The sequence below is a fragment of the Alnus glutinosa genome, chromosome 1 (genome assembly GCF_958979055.1).
Source record: "Alnus glutinosa chromosome 1, dhAlnGlut1.1, whole genome shotgun sequence".
NCBI classification, from domain to species: Eukaryota; Viridiplantae; Streptophyta; class Magnoliopsida; order Fagales; family Betulaceae; genus Alnus; species Alnus glutinosa.
This window is the reverse complement of record NC_084886.1, coordinates 30,019,914-30,034,796: the sequence shown is the minus strand read 5'-3', so window position 1 is coordinate 30,034,796 and position 14,883 is coordinate 30,019,914.

Below are 14,883 nucleotides of genomic sequence, written 5' to 3'. Positions count from 1 at the left end.
TGACAAGAAAAGAAAGTGAGGGGAGCACTGACCCACTACGCACAGCACAACCTGAATAGAGTTGCATGATATGCCTTTGTTTGTGATTGAAATGGTGACAACATACCAATTCTTGTGGTTAGTGGATGCTCACATTTGTCTGATGCCATCAATCTTCCTGTTGAAAGTAATGAAGGTGGATCCCATGACAGAATTATTGAAGGTGGATCCCATGACAGAATTATTATTTTTATTATTTCTTTCCAGATTCAGATTGTATTCGACAAGACTGGGCAGAGTTTTGCTGATGCTCTGAATTCGTTCTTATTTGGAGAGACAGGAATATGTACCCAATTTATTCCCTCTCTTCGACTGTCGGCAAGTAGGGAGTAAGACATCAAAAAAGACAATAAGAGAGCGGAATTCCACAATAGAAGCACCATGCCTAACTACCAATAATCCCACTTACTAGAATATTGAAGGGGTCGGTAAACGCTGCCTGTGCACCTTACTCATTTTGGCCCTTTGTTTTCCCATCAATTTGTTTATGCGTAAAATGTACTTAAAAATGTTTTCAGTTGGCAAAAAAATAATATCATGTTTTTATGAGGCATAAAATAGTTTATGCTTCTCCTCTATGTAAATTATTTTTCACCGCTTTCCCACACCTTCAAGCAGAAAAATTGTGAGAGGGCATTTTATGGGGATCTACTTTTCTGAATCGGCCTCGAGTTGCTCAAACACCTGTCCAGGTAAGTAAGATCTACAATGGCTTTTTCACAATTGCCTGTTCAAATTGTAAACAATATGAACAAATAATTGCACTGAATCTCAATCCCCATCACCGAAAGCCTTTTATTCTCTCACATTTTTCTTTTTCATTTTGCAAATCCTCCTCGTCGTCTCCCTTCTTACTCTAGCTACTCAAATTATATAAAAACATATACATAGTACCACCTCCGTCATGCAGCCCATTACCAAAAAAGGTTGCTCGTCATATACAAAGACGCACCGGAACCAACTTTCAAGTGCCGGGATGCGACTAAGAGCCCTATGATCCCAACCTCATCATTTTTGTCACAGTTGTAAACATTATTTCTCGCATTGTCACCATTAATCGATAGATTTCTACCGCCCAAGTTATTAATCAAAGGATTAGAAATTTCCTTTAATTCTTCTCAACTTTCATTGTCTTTGTATTTATCCTTCTAAAGTTAAAAAACTTTTAATTTAGTATGTCAAAATTTTAAAAAAACTTTTTAGTTAGGGTTTGGAGTTAAATTAGATGGCAAAGATGTGAAATGACCTTTATATTCCTAATTCTTTTTATAGAAGTCCAAATTTACCCTTAATTAAAAATTAAAAATTAAAACAAAAAACTAACAAAACCAAAAAACAAAATTAAAGAAAAAGCAAAAAAGACCCATCTCTATTCTCTCAAAGAATCACTGCATTGCTCTTGGAAAAATCTCATTGCTCTCGTACGATGGAGCTTGTATGTCAAAGGGCGTAGCTTGCTTACTACCCCACTTCAATAAAGTCCCAGTTGACCAAGAAATTCCTTGAAACTCAACTTAATTAAACATATCCAACACAAAGATGAGTAGCAGTTTCACCATCAAACCATTGGCACCTCCAAACCCAAAACAATCAATCCAAACCCATTTGTTCATTTCAACGAGATGCAAAATCCATCAAACGGAAGACACTCACTTCTCTCTTTTGCACCGTGGATCGCACGACCCACCCCTGGCCGGGTCTGCCTACACACCATTTGGCCTTTGTCATAGGTTGTGAAATTACAAATTTTTTTAAGTTCGATACACTAAATTAAGTGCTTTCGAACTTTGAAAGAGAGATTATAAAAGTGATGAAAGTTTAGGGACTAAACTGAAGCTTTTTTTTTCTCTTTGTTATTTATTTTATTATTATTTATTATTATTATTTTATTTTTTTTAAAAAAAAGAAGTTGAAAGAGAAGACATTCCCGAGAGAGAAGGACAAAAGATATGGAGATCCTCAAATTGTTCAGCAGAAAGATGTGCCTGAGAAGACCCGCCATCTGCACATGGATGATTGAATTCAACATGAATATTTGTAGAGCAGAATGGACAATCTGAGCAAGACTTTGCTGTATTTCACTCTTTCTTTGTTTTAGCTGAGCGCAGTAAATACCACACTATTTGACCATAAACTTGCTTTAATTTGCTACTTTGTCAATGGACGCCAACTTCATCTTACTTCAATTTAAATAGACGCTACTTAGTTCCCAATAGAAAATTCCACGCTCATATGGTGAATTCAGCTCAATATCAGTTATATTATTATTATTATTATTATTACAAATTAGAGTATTCAAACGATCATGAGATAGATGACCAAGCCATCGATGTCATTTGTTGGAGAAATAATTGGCTCCAAAGACACATGGGCCGAGCCCATCGGGTTGGTCCGGCCAGATCAGACCTAAGGAAAAGACCATCCGTTATCTCCAAAAAGACACATATCCCGAGTATATCAAGATAAGACTTTTATCAAATATGGGATAAGGTACCTAATAGTATGGCATCAGCTGAAGAGGTAGTGTCCTATCCAGTTTGGACTCTACTACCCAATTCAAATTCTATGAAGATAAGATTAAAGACTATGTGATCTAGGACTCAGACTCCTAATCAAATTATGGTCCAAGTATTCTAGCAATTTTATAACTGTGAACTGTGAGCCTATAAATAAGACTACTACGTCAGGTATTTTTAATAGGCAGATTCTCTAAGCTTTGAGATTATAGATACTCTCCAGAAAATAAATAGTTTGAACTGACTTAGACATCGGAGTGGGGGGTATGGTCGGCACCCCCACGAGCCGACGAGCCGTTTATTATTTTTCAGATTACGAGGAGAGTTAATTTCAAGGAAGGCAACGAATCACAAGACAACACTTCTGTTAGTTTTTGTGTTGGCTGCATTCTGTTGGACAAAATCACTTCTATGTAATGTTGCTGCTTTCAAAGGGATGCTGCTTTATCCAGAGTCTACTCTTCCGCTATGTTCTTCGAGAAGATTCTGTGAAGGTTTCAAGGATTTATTTCGGTTCCCTGTCAGCCGTTCGGACGACGTAGTATTCCGTCCAGACGCTCATCAGTCAGCAACATCCGTCCGGACGACAAGATCTTTCCATCCGGATGCCCATCAGTGTCTAGAAGCTTCGAACAGTTCAAGGTTGCATCCGTCCGGACGTAATGGCAAATTGTCCGGACGCTCTTCAGAGTTCAAGAAGATCCCAGTGTTCCAGTGCATCCGTCCGGACGACGTGGCTATACCGTCCAGACGCCATTCAGTGTTTGACAAGCATTAGGGTTTCTGCCTCAAGGCACAGTTATGGGAAGACGGCTGCTACCGTCCGGACGATGTGTGATCCCATCTGGACGATGTCCTCTATAAGGCAAGAACGTGCATACCAAGTTCAACAGTCCGGATGTCAGCCTTCATGGTCCGGACGATCAAGCTTCATATATGGAAATTGCGTGCACCAGTTCAACCGTCCGGACGTTAGCCTTCAAGGTCCGGATGCTCCAAGCCTTATTATGGTAATTTCGTGCAGCCGAAGTGCAACCATCCGGACGCTAGGGCAACACCGTCCGGACGTGGCCTTGTTATGGAAGCTTTTAGCGCTATCTTGGAGAGGCGGTTGCAGTTGACCGTCCGGACACTCGGTCAAGCCGTCCGGACACCTTCCGGTATTTTGGTCATAACTTTTTACTCAAATATCGGATTGGGATGAAATCGGCGTCGTTGGAAAGCTTAGAAAAAATAATGTAATTTGAGCATCCGGACGGACCCTAGACGCGTCCGGACGGAAAGATTTGCCCGTCCGAACGGCCCTGCAGAAAATTCCAGAATTACTTTCCGGACAAGAAAAACTTGACCCGTCCGAATGGCCCTGGCTCCCGTCCGGATGCGCGTGTCTCAGAATCCATTTTTGAGTCAATTTTGGGTTTCCTAAGCCTATAAATAAGAGGCTCTAGGCATGCTTTCAATATAGAATTCGGTGGTGAATTCTCTACAGCTTAGAGACGTGATATTTCCTCTAAAGCCTTGCCAAGTGTGTGATTTGATCAGTTGTGAAGTCTATCTTAGGGGTTTTTACCTTAAGGAAAAGGAGTTCCATTGAAGACCCCTTCAGGTAGGAGAACTTGGTTGGGAAGCGTTCGTGTTGGGTTACACGTCAGAGATCAAGATACGACCACTGTATCGGGTATATGTGAGTGTTACTGTCTTGTATCTAGCTTTGTCTTCTGAATAGTGGATATCCTGGGTTTGGCTGCCCCGGAGTGGTTTTTCTCTTAATTGAGTTTCCACTTCGTCAACAAAAATCTGTGTGTCATTTACTTTCCGTTGTGCTTTAATTTTTGTTTACACTTATGCACACACTTTTTTTTTAGAAGTCAATTCAATTTTCAATTGGTATCAGAGCAGGTACACTCTGTTTAGGATTTATTTCCTGAGTGTGATCCTCATCTCTTGTGACTTCTATTTTTAACACCTTTTATCATGAATTCTTCTCAGTTTTCTAATGAAGATTCTGATATTAAGCTCTTTAAGGTTTTTAATAAATTGAAGAATGCTCAACATTCTAAAGAGCTTAAAATGGTGAAGCAAGAAAAGGAGTCTTTGATTGTTCAGTTATCTGAATCTCATGCTTTGATTGACTCTTTGAGATCTGATAATACCATGTTGTTTAACATTATTGATACACTTGAGAATAAATTAAAAGAATCTGAAGATCTCTTGAAAAAATTCTAAAGTGATAATTTGAAAAGCATGCTGTGTATTCATTCAGATATTTCGAACAAGCCTGATTTGACTGCTGATTTAAATACTTCTACTTCACATACTTCTGATTCTGAATTAGACTCTGTTGGTATTAAGCATGTGATAGTAGATGCAGCTTGTTCTAAAAATTCTTGCTTAGATAAATGTATGATGCCTAACTCCAAGGATTCAGGAACACAACGTAAGTTTGTTCCTATTTGTCATAATTGTGGGAAAATTGGTCATATTAGACCAAATTGTGTTGTGTTAAAATTTCACAGACCTTGGAAGAAGCAGGAGGACTCCAAAAAGGGCGTTATTGAGAAAACCTCTTCAGATAAATATGTCCCGCCCCATAGGAGGCATATATTTCAAAGAGGTAAGGATTTTGTTGTTTGTGAAAATGCTAATCTTAAATTTGCAGAGCCCTTCAAGAAGCATTTCAACAAACGAAGTCAGCCTACCTGCTATCATTGTGGTGTCTCTGGACACATCAGGCCACACTGTCCTCAAATTCGACATCAACAGCCTCGGATCAGGAAAACAGAGCAAAAGACAGGTAAGTCTAGCTCTAAACCTTCTAAGCCTCATCATGTTTTTCGGCAACAACGGCATTATCCTCAAAAGGATTCTCCCTCATGCTATCATTGTGGTAAGTATGGCCACATCAAAACCGAATGCTTCAAAGTGAAGCCTCACAAGCCCAAGAAGAATCAGACCAATGAAGGGCTTGTCAACATGATGAAGAATGTCCTAGTCAGACTGATCAATTGGGACATGGCTCACACCCCTGCCTCACAGGTAAAGAAGGTATGGGTAAGGAAGGATGAGACAATTCACCCCTTAAGGGGGAGTGGACTCACCTAGTAGGTGAGGTCTCCCATGCCTAGGATTTTGGTTCCTAAATCCTAGTGCATGTCAGGTATGTTTGCATTGCATTGTTTATCTTGTCATATTGTACTCATGCCTTGCATTCTGTTTAAGGAACTGTTTATTTTATCCCTATATTTTCTGTTGTTGTCTTGAGAAACATCTACAGATATTTTCTTTTGGGGATGACAGTTGAAGCACGTCAGGCGGCTGCTTTTCTGTCTTGGTATTTCTTAAACCTCTCTCCATGAGGACAGGTTTGGTTTACCTTACATGCTGGGATTAGATGTCATTTCCTTCTCTGAGCATGGGTTTGTTGTTTTTCTGTTTATCGGTTTTCAACAAAAAAAAAAAAAAAATTGGGGAGAAGATGCAGAACTTTATTTCTTTCTTTTGATAGCTTTTCAGATATTGCATGTGTTTTTGCCTAATATCTCAGTTCATTGTGCATTGATTAAATATGCTTATATATGATTGAGAGTTTATGCATGATATCTGCTAAGTTTTCCTGTTGCATCTTAATGATAAATAGTTACTTTCCTCATGCGATGAAAATGTGCACTATCTAAGACTCCCCTAAGGTACATCTTTTCCTTATCTGACTTTTTGCTTCTAGAAATTCTAGATAAGAGAAGAGGTCTTTGATTAAGATGGTCAAATTGACCACATGCTAGTTGAACCTAGAGCCTAAAAATTCTGGCACTCTCTAGGTTGCAGTACCATAAGAATCAAGCAGTAAATCATATGCATTATGCGCTTTTAAATTGTATATTCACTGCTTATGTGCTGAATTTGCTATATGCCTTGCCCTCTACGTGCAAGTAAAAATTTTACTTTGTCCTTCATGGTACAAGTAAAACAATTAGGTGCTGCATCTTAGGGAGAGTGTATCAGATGAGGGTGGCTAGGCCCTAGTAAGATAAGGTTTGACTTTTGGCTGATCTTTCATTGATTTTCTCTCTTGTTTGAAAATCTGGTTGCTTTTTGTCATATCAGTGAATTTCATACCTTATTGAGAAAGTCTTCACACACACACGCATTGCATGAGTTGAGTAATCTATTTAAAATTTCTATCTGCAGGGAAATTTGTGCTTATTAAATACTTAACTCTCATTTATATCTTTGCATATTTCTGCAATGCTATTTGACTGTTTTATCAGTTGATTATACATGCGTGTTCTGAAGCTAACTTTTGAGAAAAATATTTTTCTGCAAATTTTTCTCCAGTTTCAGATTTTTAGTGTGAAGCGTCCGGATGGACCTACTCTTACATCCGGACAAGCCCAGTCTTGCCATATGCTGATCTAGCAGTTGTCATCCGGATGGTTAAGTGACACATCCGGACAGGATCTCTACAGGTTTAAGACTAGCGTCTCTTTTTTTTGCCATACACACATCTATGCATGTTTTGATTTATCATGGCATGTTGTGTGTTTTTTTCTCGTGGGTTTCTCTCGAGATTTTGGCATTTGTTGCACATCTCTTCTCATCCCGTGATCTTCTTTGTATCTTCCATTATTCTTTTAAGTCTTTGTCATTTTAGAATATTGGAATATTTGTTGGGATATTTTCTTGAGATATTGTGCATGAAACTCCTTTTCTATTTGTATGCTGGGTTGATCTTTTATACCTTATGAATAGTTGCATTGCTTATATTTCTCTTTGGCATCCATTTGACAACCGTCTTGAATACCACATTATTTTTGGAACTAACAGGATCTAATGGTATTTTTGGAAGTATTTCTGGTTGGTTTTGATTCAGGAATATGACATCCAGCGGCACCCAACACAATGTTTGACAGATGCATCATTTGGAAAACTGACTATTGTTGAAGTCAGATGTTCAATTTTCAAAATTCTTGGGATGTGATACTTGGAGGATTTCTGTTCCTCTCTTTTGGGCCACTTGCATACTTTTCTCTATTCTCCTATTGTTTTGGATTTTAGAAAGTTTTTGTCTGTGGATATTATTACTCTATTTACCTTTGTACTTCTGAGACATTGAGGGGGAGTAATTGTTGTGTGGTTTTTCTCATTACTCTGTTTTACCCTTTGTCCCTTTGTGACAAAAAGGGGGAGTAATTTTTGATTTGGACTGGGAATGTATTTTTAACCGGTCAAGTGATTTTTGTCCCAGAATGGCCAAATGGGAAGTTTGTTAGTTTTTGTGTTGGCTGCATTCTGTTGGACAAAATCACTTCTATGTAATGTTGCTGCTTTCACAGGGATGCTGCTTTATCCAGAGTCTACTCTTCAGCTATGTTCTTTGAGAATATTTTGTGAAGTTTTCAAGGATTTATTTCGGTTCCCTGTCAGCCGTCCGGACGACGTGGTATTCCGTTCGGACGCTCATCAGTCAGCAACATCCATCTGGACGCCTATCAGTGTCTAGAAGCTTCGAACAGTTCAAGGTTGCATTCGTCCAGACGTAAAGGCAAATCGTCCGGACGCTCTTCAGAGTTCGAGAAGATCCCAGTGTTCCAGTGCATCCGTCCGGACGACGTGGCTATACCGTCCGGACGCCATTCAGTGTTTGACAAGCATTAGGGTTTCTGCCTCAAGGCACAGTTATGGGAAGACGGCTGCTACCGTCCAGACAATGTGTGATCCCGTCCGGACGATGTCCTCTATAAGGCAAGAACGTGCATACCAAGTTCAACCGTCCGGACGTCAGCCTTCATGGTCCGGACGATCAAGCTTCATATATGGAAATTGCGTGCACCAGTTCAACCGTCCGGACGTTAGCCTTCAAGGTCCGGACGCTCCAAGCCTTATTATGGTAATTTCGTATAGCCTAAGTGCAACCGTCCGGACGCTAGGGCAACACCGTCTGGACGTGGCCTTGTTATGGAAGCTTTCAGCGCTATCTTGGAGAGGTGGTTGCAGTTGATCGTTTGGACGCTCGGTCAAGCCGTCCGAACACCTTCCGGTATTTTGGTCATAACTTTTTACTCAAATATTGGATTGGGACGAAATTGTCGTCGTTGGAAAGCTTAGAAAAAATAATGTAATTTGAGCATTCGGACGGACCCTATAAGCGTCCGGACGGCCTCCGTCCGGATGGAAAGATTTGCCCGTCCGAACGGCCCTGTAGAAAATTCCAGAATTACTTTCCGGACAAGAAAAACTTGACCCGTCCAGACGCGCGTCTCAGAATCCCTTTTTGAGTCAATTTTGGGTTTCCTAAGCCTATAAATAAGAGGCTCTAGGCATCCTTTCAATATAGAATTCGGTGGTGAATTCTCTACAGCTTAGAGACGTGATATTTCCTCTAAAGCCTTGCCAAGTGTGTGATTTGATCAGCTGTGAAGTCTATCTTAGGGGTTGACCCTAAGGAAAAGGAGTTCCATTGAAGACCCCTTTTGGTAGGAGAACTTGGTTGGGAAGCGTTTGTGTTGGGTTACATGTCAAAGATCAAGATACGACCACTGCATCGGGTATATGTGAGTGTTACTGTCTTGTATCTAGCTTTGTCTTCTGAATAGTGGATATCCTGGGTTTGGCTGCCCCAGAGTGGTTTTTCTCTTAATTGAGTTTCCACTTCGTCAACAAAAATCTGTGTGTCATTTACTTTCCGCTGTGCTTTAATTTTTGTTGACACTTATGCACACACTTTATTTTTAGAAGTCAATTCAATTTTCAACGTCACCGTAACGGAAACTGTACCAACAGTTTGGCGCCGTCTGTGGGAACGACATTGTTCCTTAAAAAAAAAAATCCTCAATGGTGACGGAGTGATCAAATCAAGTTTGAAATTTCAGTTCAGAATCTGGTCACACCAAATCGGTGTTGAAAATATACAGATGTGTTATCGTCTAGACCTACACTTAGAGCAACAATTCAAAGAAAGAAGAACATGCAACCACGTTGCTCTTCCCCTAAAGCTACATTAGAGAGAAGAAAATAAAGGCCTAGCAAAAAATAAAAAAAAAATAAAAAATTGAGAAGCCAACCCGTCCGGATCCTGGCCTCTTCTCCAAAGAATATCTGGATTTCCACCAAAATTCAGAAGAGACACTCGTCAATGGGAGATCCAACTGGAGTCGAAATCAGCAGAAGGCTGCAGCACATACAGTCTATACAGAGAAGAAGAAAGAAGAGTTCGGGTCAAGAAGGCCTAGTCCGGAAAGCCCAAACGGGTCGGCCCAAGAAAAAAAAAACCCAATGGGTAGGCCCAAATCGGTTCAGTTCCAGGTTTCTTCTCCGAAGAACCCCTTGGCTAATCGGCTGTTCCTCTTCTGACACCGGAGAAAGTCACCATCAGCCCTCACTGCCGGTGATGCCAACTCAGGCGATGAAGAATCTGGCCTCCCTGCATGACGGCTCTCCTCGGGCAGGTCAACTATAGGCATGCGGCGTGACCTAACTCAGATAGAGATGCAGGCCAGAATCCCCAAGGCAAGCAGAGAAGACCCTCCCCGGAGGCAACCCATGCTTGAAGATACCCACTAGTCGTGGGCCACGACGCTCCAGTTCATCGGGGACTGTCGGCAAATGAGGCCACGGCACTGTCGTGTTCTTCGGATACTAGATCCGCTTCTCTCAAATCCACCAACTGAGCAGAGTTGAGAACATGCACACCAAGGCCAGAGGATGAAGGGCATGCCACCGCGAAGGTCCAGCGCCGATGACGCGATTCACAGGATGTTAAAATGCAAACCCCCGGTACTTCGGGTTTTGCCCAGTAGGACATTGGAGCCCCGAATGGAGAGGCTGTCTTCTTTACAGATCTGGGCCTCCGAGGTGATGACAATGCTCCACTCCACTCAGAATCCACTGAGTCAAAAAGGCCCTCGAATCCTTCGTATCGTCCGAGGCCGACTGATCGATCAATCCTTCGAGACTTGTTGCATTTACACACAGCCCCGACTGGTCTCCATCGAGCTCATGGACTCCCAGAGGTCCCAGTAATGGCCACGTGGAGCCTGTGGACTCCCCGGCACTTCGGGTCTTCGCACAGTGAAACGTTGGAGCCCTTAACTATATTGTTCTCTTCTGGAGATCTTCAGGCGAGGATGACTTTGCTGATGGTGGACGGAATCCCGATGGAACAATGACTGCCTGTGAGGAGTCCCTGTTCATCGTGGGTGATGGATTAGAAGGTACCGGACCTCCAAGATAATGACCAGACCCGAGACTTCATGCACCAATGGGAGATTCCTGGAGAATCAACTGAACGTGAAGATTAGCGAAATTGAAGGAGGCCAGTCTAGTGCCCAAAAACTCAATTGAGAGAGGTTGAATTGGACCTTGGAATGGAGAGAAAGAAGAACCGGCGACTCTACCCGATCCAATCCTGTTCAAGATCTCTTCTCCTAACCGAACCTGGAGCATTTCAAGATCATAGACATCTCAGAGCATGCCCAAACAGAGCCCAGAATCAGTATTCATCCTCACCGATCGGTGGTGTGAGGCCAAGCACAATGCTCCAAAGCCCTCCAAAGCCTCCACTGCCATGGTGGTTCTACCCAGAAATTTTTGGCTCTAGTCCCGGGCTCAGCCAAAAGAGATTCGAGCCTTTGTAAAGAAGAAGGAATGGATAGACCCGCATCAATATGGAGATGGGTTTGAAGATAAAAGGGGGTCTCTGTGATATTTCTTGAGGCTGATCCGAAACCACTAGCGCCTGAAAAGGAACCAGAACTACACGGGTGAGTTTCTCGGCTGTGCGTTTTGGGGAAAGGCCGCACCAGATGTAGCCCTAAGAAAAATGGCAATTAGTGTATCTTTTCAAAACCCAGAACCTTCAAGACTCACCCAGAAGGTTCTGGACTTCCGAGGCTCCCGGACTTCCGAGGCAGCGGCAAAGGAGAAACAAACCTAGAGGACTCCAAACTTTTGAGGACCAGAAATTCCGAGGCAACTGCGATGGGGTCATGACGTGGGTTTAGATGTACCTGCAGGTTCACCGAGACACACTGGAGCGTGTTTTGCTCCCTTGGACAATCTTCGAGTCACCCATCACCGAAATCCTCCAAAGTGCTGGGTCCGATCTTGAAGATGGAAAGGATGGTTTCCGCGTTGATTTCATCAACCACGGGAACGAAGTTAATCTCCCAAGGTGGCTTGAGGTATTGGCGGAGGAAGAAAGGATGATGCTTATGCTTCTAATGGTGAACATCCTTCAAAGAAGGCAACTGGCCAAAAAGCTAAAAGTATAGAAAGAAGACACTGGCTCTAGGCTGGGTCTGGGTAGGATTTTTAACCCAAGAAGGCCTGATCTAGTTAGCCCAAATAGGCTGGCCAAAAAAAAAAAAAAAAAAAAAAGAAGAAGAAGAAGAAGAAGAAGAAAAAGAAAAAGGTATATCCCGAGAAGTTTAATATCGAGGCGACCACTCTCCGAAAAGTATTTACCAAGGAGAAAAGTTAGATCCGAGGGTGTTCTACCGAAGAGAAAAGTTAGATCCGAGGGTGTTCTACCGAAGAGAAAAGTTAGATCCAAGGGTGTTCTACCGAGGAGAAAAGTTAGATCCGAGGTGTTTTACCGAGGAGAAAAGTTAGATCTAAGGGTGTTCTACCGAGGAGAAAAGTTAGATCCGAGGTGTTTTACCGAGGAGGAAAGATAGATCCGAGGGTGTTCTACCCAAGTGAAAAGATAGATCCGAGGGTGTTCTACCAAGGTGAAAAGATAGACCCGAGGGTGTCATACCGAGAAGAAAGTATAATCCGAAAAGTTTGATCCGAGGGCGTTCTACCAAGGAGAAAAGATAGACCCGAGGGTGATCTACCAAGAAGAAAGTGTACTCCGAGAAGTTAGATCCAAGGGTGTTCTACCGAGGTGTTTTACCGAGGAGGAAAGCTAGATCCGATGTGTTTTACCGAGGAGGAAAGTTAGATCCGAGGGTGTTCTACCAAGGTGTTTCTACCCAAGGGAAAAGATAGATCTGAGGGTGTTCTACCAAGGTGAAAAGATAGACCCGAGGGTGTCATACCGAGAAGAAAGTATAATTCGAGAAGTTTGATTCGAGGGCATGCTACCAAGGAGAAAAGATAGACTCGAGGGTGTTCTACTGAGGCGAAAAGTATGTACCGAGATGACACATACCGAAAGTATTATTCCGAGGGTACTTTCCCGAGGAGACTATGCCCGAGCTCCTAGTTCCAAATGGCAAACTCCGAGGACCCCTCCAGATTTGCCATCCTCCGAAGGGCACAGTCATGTGTCGAGGGACCAATCCGAACTGAAGGTCCAGTTTGAGGAACTCTCCCATAGAGCCCCATATCGAGTGGCATGCAAGATAAGGAACTCCAAGTAAGACGGTTCATCTTCATCGAATTCACTAGATAAGTTCATACTCTTCTTTTACAAACATGATTCATGTTAAAGTAAGGATAAATGTTGGTTTTTATTTTGTCAACTAGAAAAAAAATATATATGCATGCACTTGTACGCTTTGCCGAAAAATATATATATATTTTGATAAAATAGACTCATGTGTTTAGGCCTCACTCCTGCTGTGAGTGAAAGGATCACAAAATCATCCCGATGGATGAAAAGAATATATGGTGCTACTGTGCATTCTGCTATTTTGTTTTAGTATATGCAGTGCTTTGTTAACCTTTTTCGCAGAAAAGACATGGGGAGACAACCCCTACAACAAATTATACAAGGAAAGTCTCTCGGTTAGTCCAACACCGAGAGCCAGGGAGACAATCCTGCAGAAAAAACAAGGAAAGTCTCTCAGTTAGTCCAACACCGAGAGCCAGGGAGACAACCCTGCAGAGAAAACAAGGAAAGTCTCTCAGTTAGTCCAACACCGAGAGCAAGGAAGAACAGAGAGTCCCCAGGTATTGATTGATCTCCTCTAAGAATGTCCGATTCCTTTCCTCGAACGACCCGAAAGGGTTATGGGAAGGATATCAAGGCAAGAAACTTCTCAGTTAGTCCAACACCGAGAGCAAGGAAGAACAGACAGTCCCCAGGTATTGATTGATCTCTGCTAAGAATAAAGCAGCAGTCTGGGACAAAGTAAAAGAACTTCTTCATCAAACTTCTCCAAAGATGATCAAGCTACATCAACAAAGATGAAGACACACCCGACTTGTGACGTCCCACATCGCCTGGGAATGAGGATGTGCTTATATGTATAAATGCACCCTATATGACACAACGCGTTTTAAAGCCGTGATGGCAATGAACCTATCAGAACTCCGCAGTTAAGCGAGCCGCTGCGAGAGCAATCCTAGGATGGGTGACCTCCTGCGAAGTCTGATATGGGGAGCTAAAAGCGGACAATATTGTGTCATTGGGGGTGGATCGTTACAAATGGTATCAGAGCCATTGCCCAGCCTGAGATGGTGGGAGCGTGCACAAGCCCAAGAGAGTTGCCGGCGGGCACTCGCTGGGATGCCAAGAATGGGGTGATCCCATGAGGGTCGCCAGCGAGGACGCTGGGTCCCAAGGGGGGGTGATTGTGACGTCCCACATCGCCTGGGAATGAGGATGTGCTTATATGTATAAATGCACCCTATATGACACAACGCGTTTTAAAGCCGTGATGGCAATGAACCTATCAGAACTCCGCAGTTAAGCGAGCCGCTGCGAGAGCAATCCTAGGATGGGTGACCTCCTGGGAAGTCTGATATGGGGAGCTAAAAGCGGACAATATTGTGTCATTGGGGGTGGATCGTTACACGACTCCCTTCCTCGAACGACCTGAAAGGGTTATGGAAGGGATACTCAGGATAAGGTTTCCTCCTCGAACGACCCGAAAGGGTTATGGAAGGGATACCCAGGATAAGGTTACCTTCCTCGAACGACCCGAAAGGGTTATGGAGGGGATACCCAAGATAAGGTTTCCTTCCTCGAATGACCTGAAAGGGTTATGGAAGGGATACTCATGATAAGGTTTCCTTCCTCGAACGACCCGAAAGGGTTATGGAAGGGATACGCAGGATAAGGTTACCTTCCTCGAACGACCCGAAAGGGTTATGGAGGGGATACCCAGGATAAGGTTTCCTTCCTCGAACGACCTGAAAGGGTTATGGAAGGGATACCCAGGATAAGGTTACCTTCCTTGAACGACCCGAAAGGGTTATGGAAGGGATACCCAGGATAAGGTTACCTTCCTCGAACGACCCCAAAGGGTTATGGAGGGGATACCCAGGATAAGGTTTCCTTCCTCGAACGACCCGAAAGGGTTATGGAAGGGATACCCAGGATAAGGTTACCTTCCTCGAACGACCCGAAAGGGTTATGGAAGGGATACCCAGGATAAGGTTT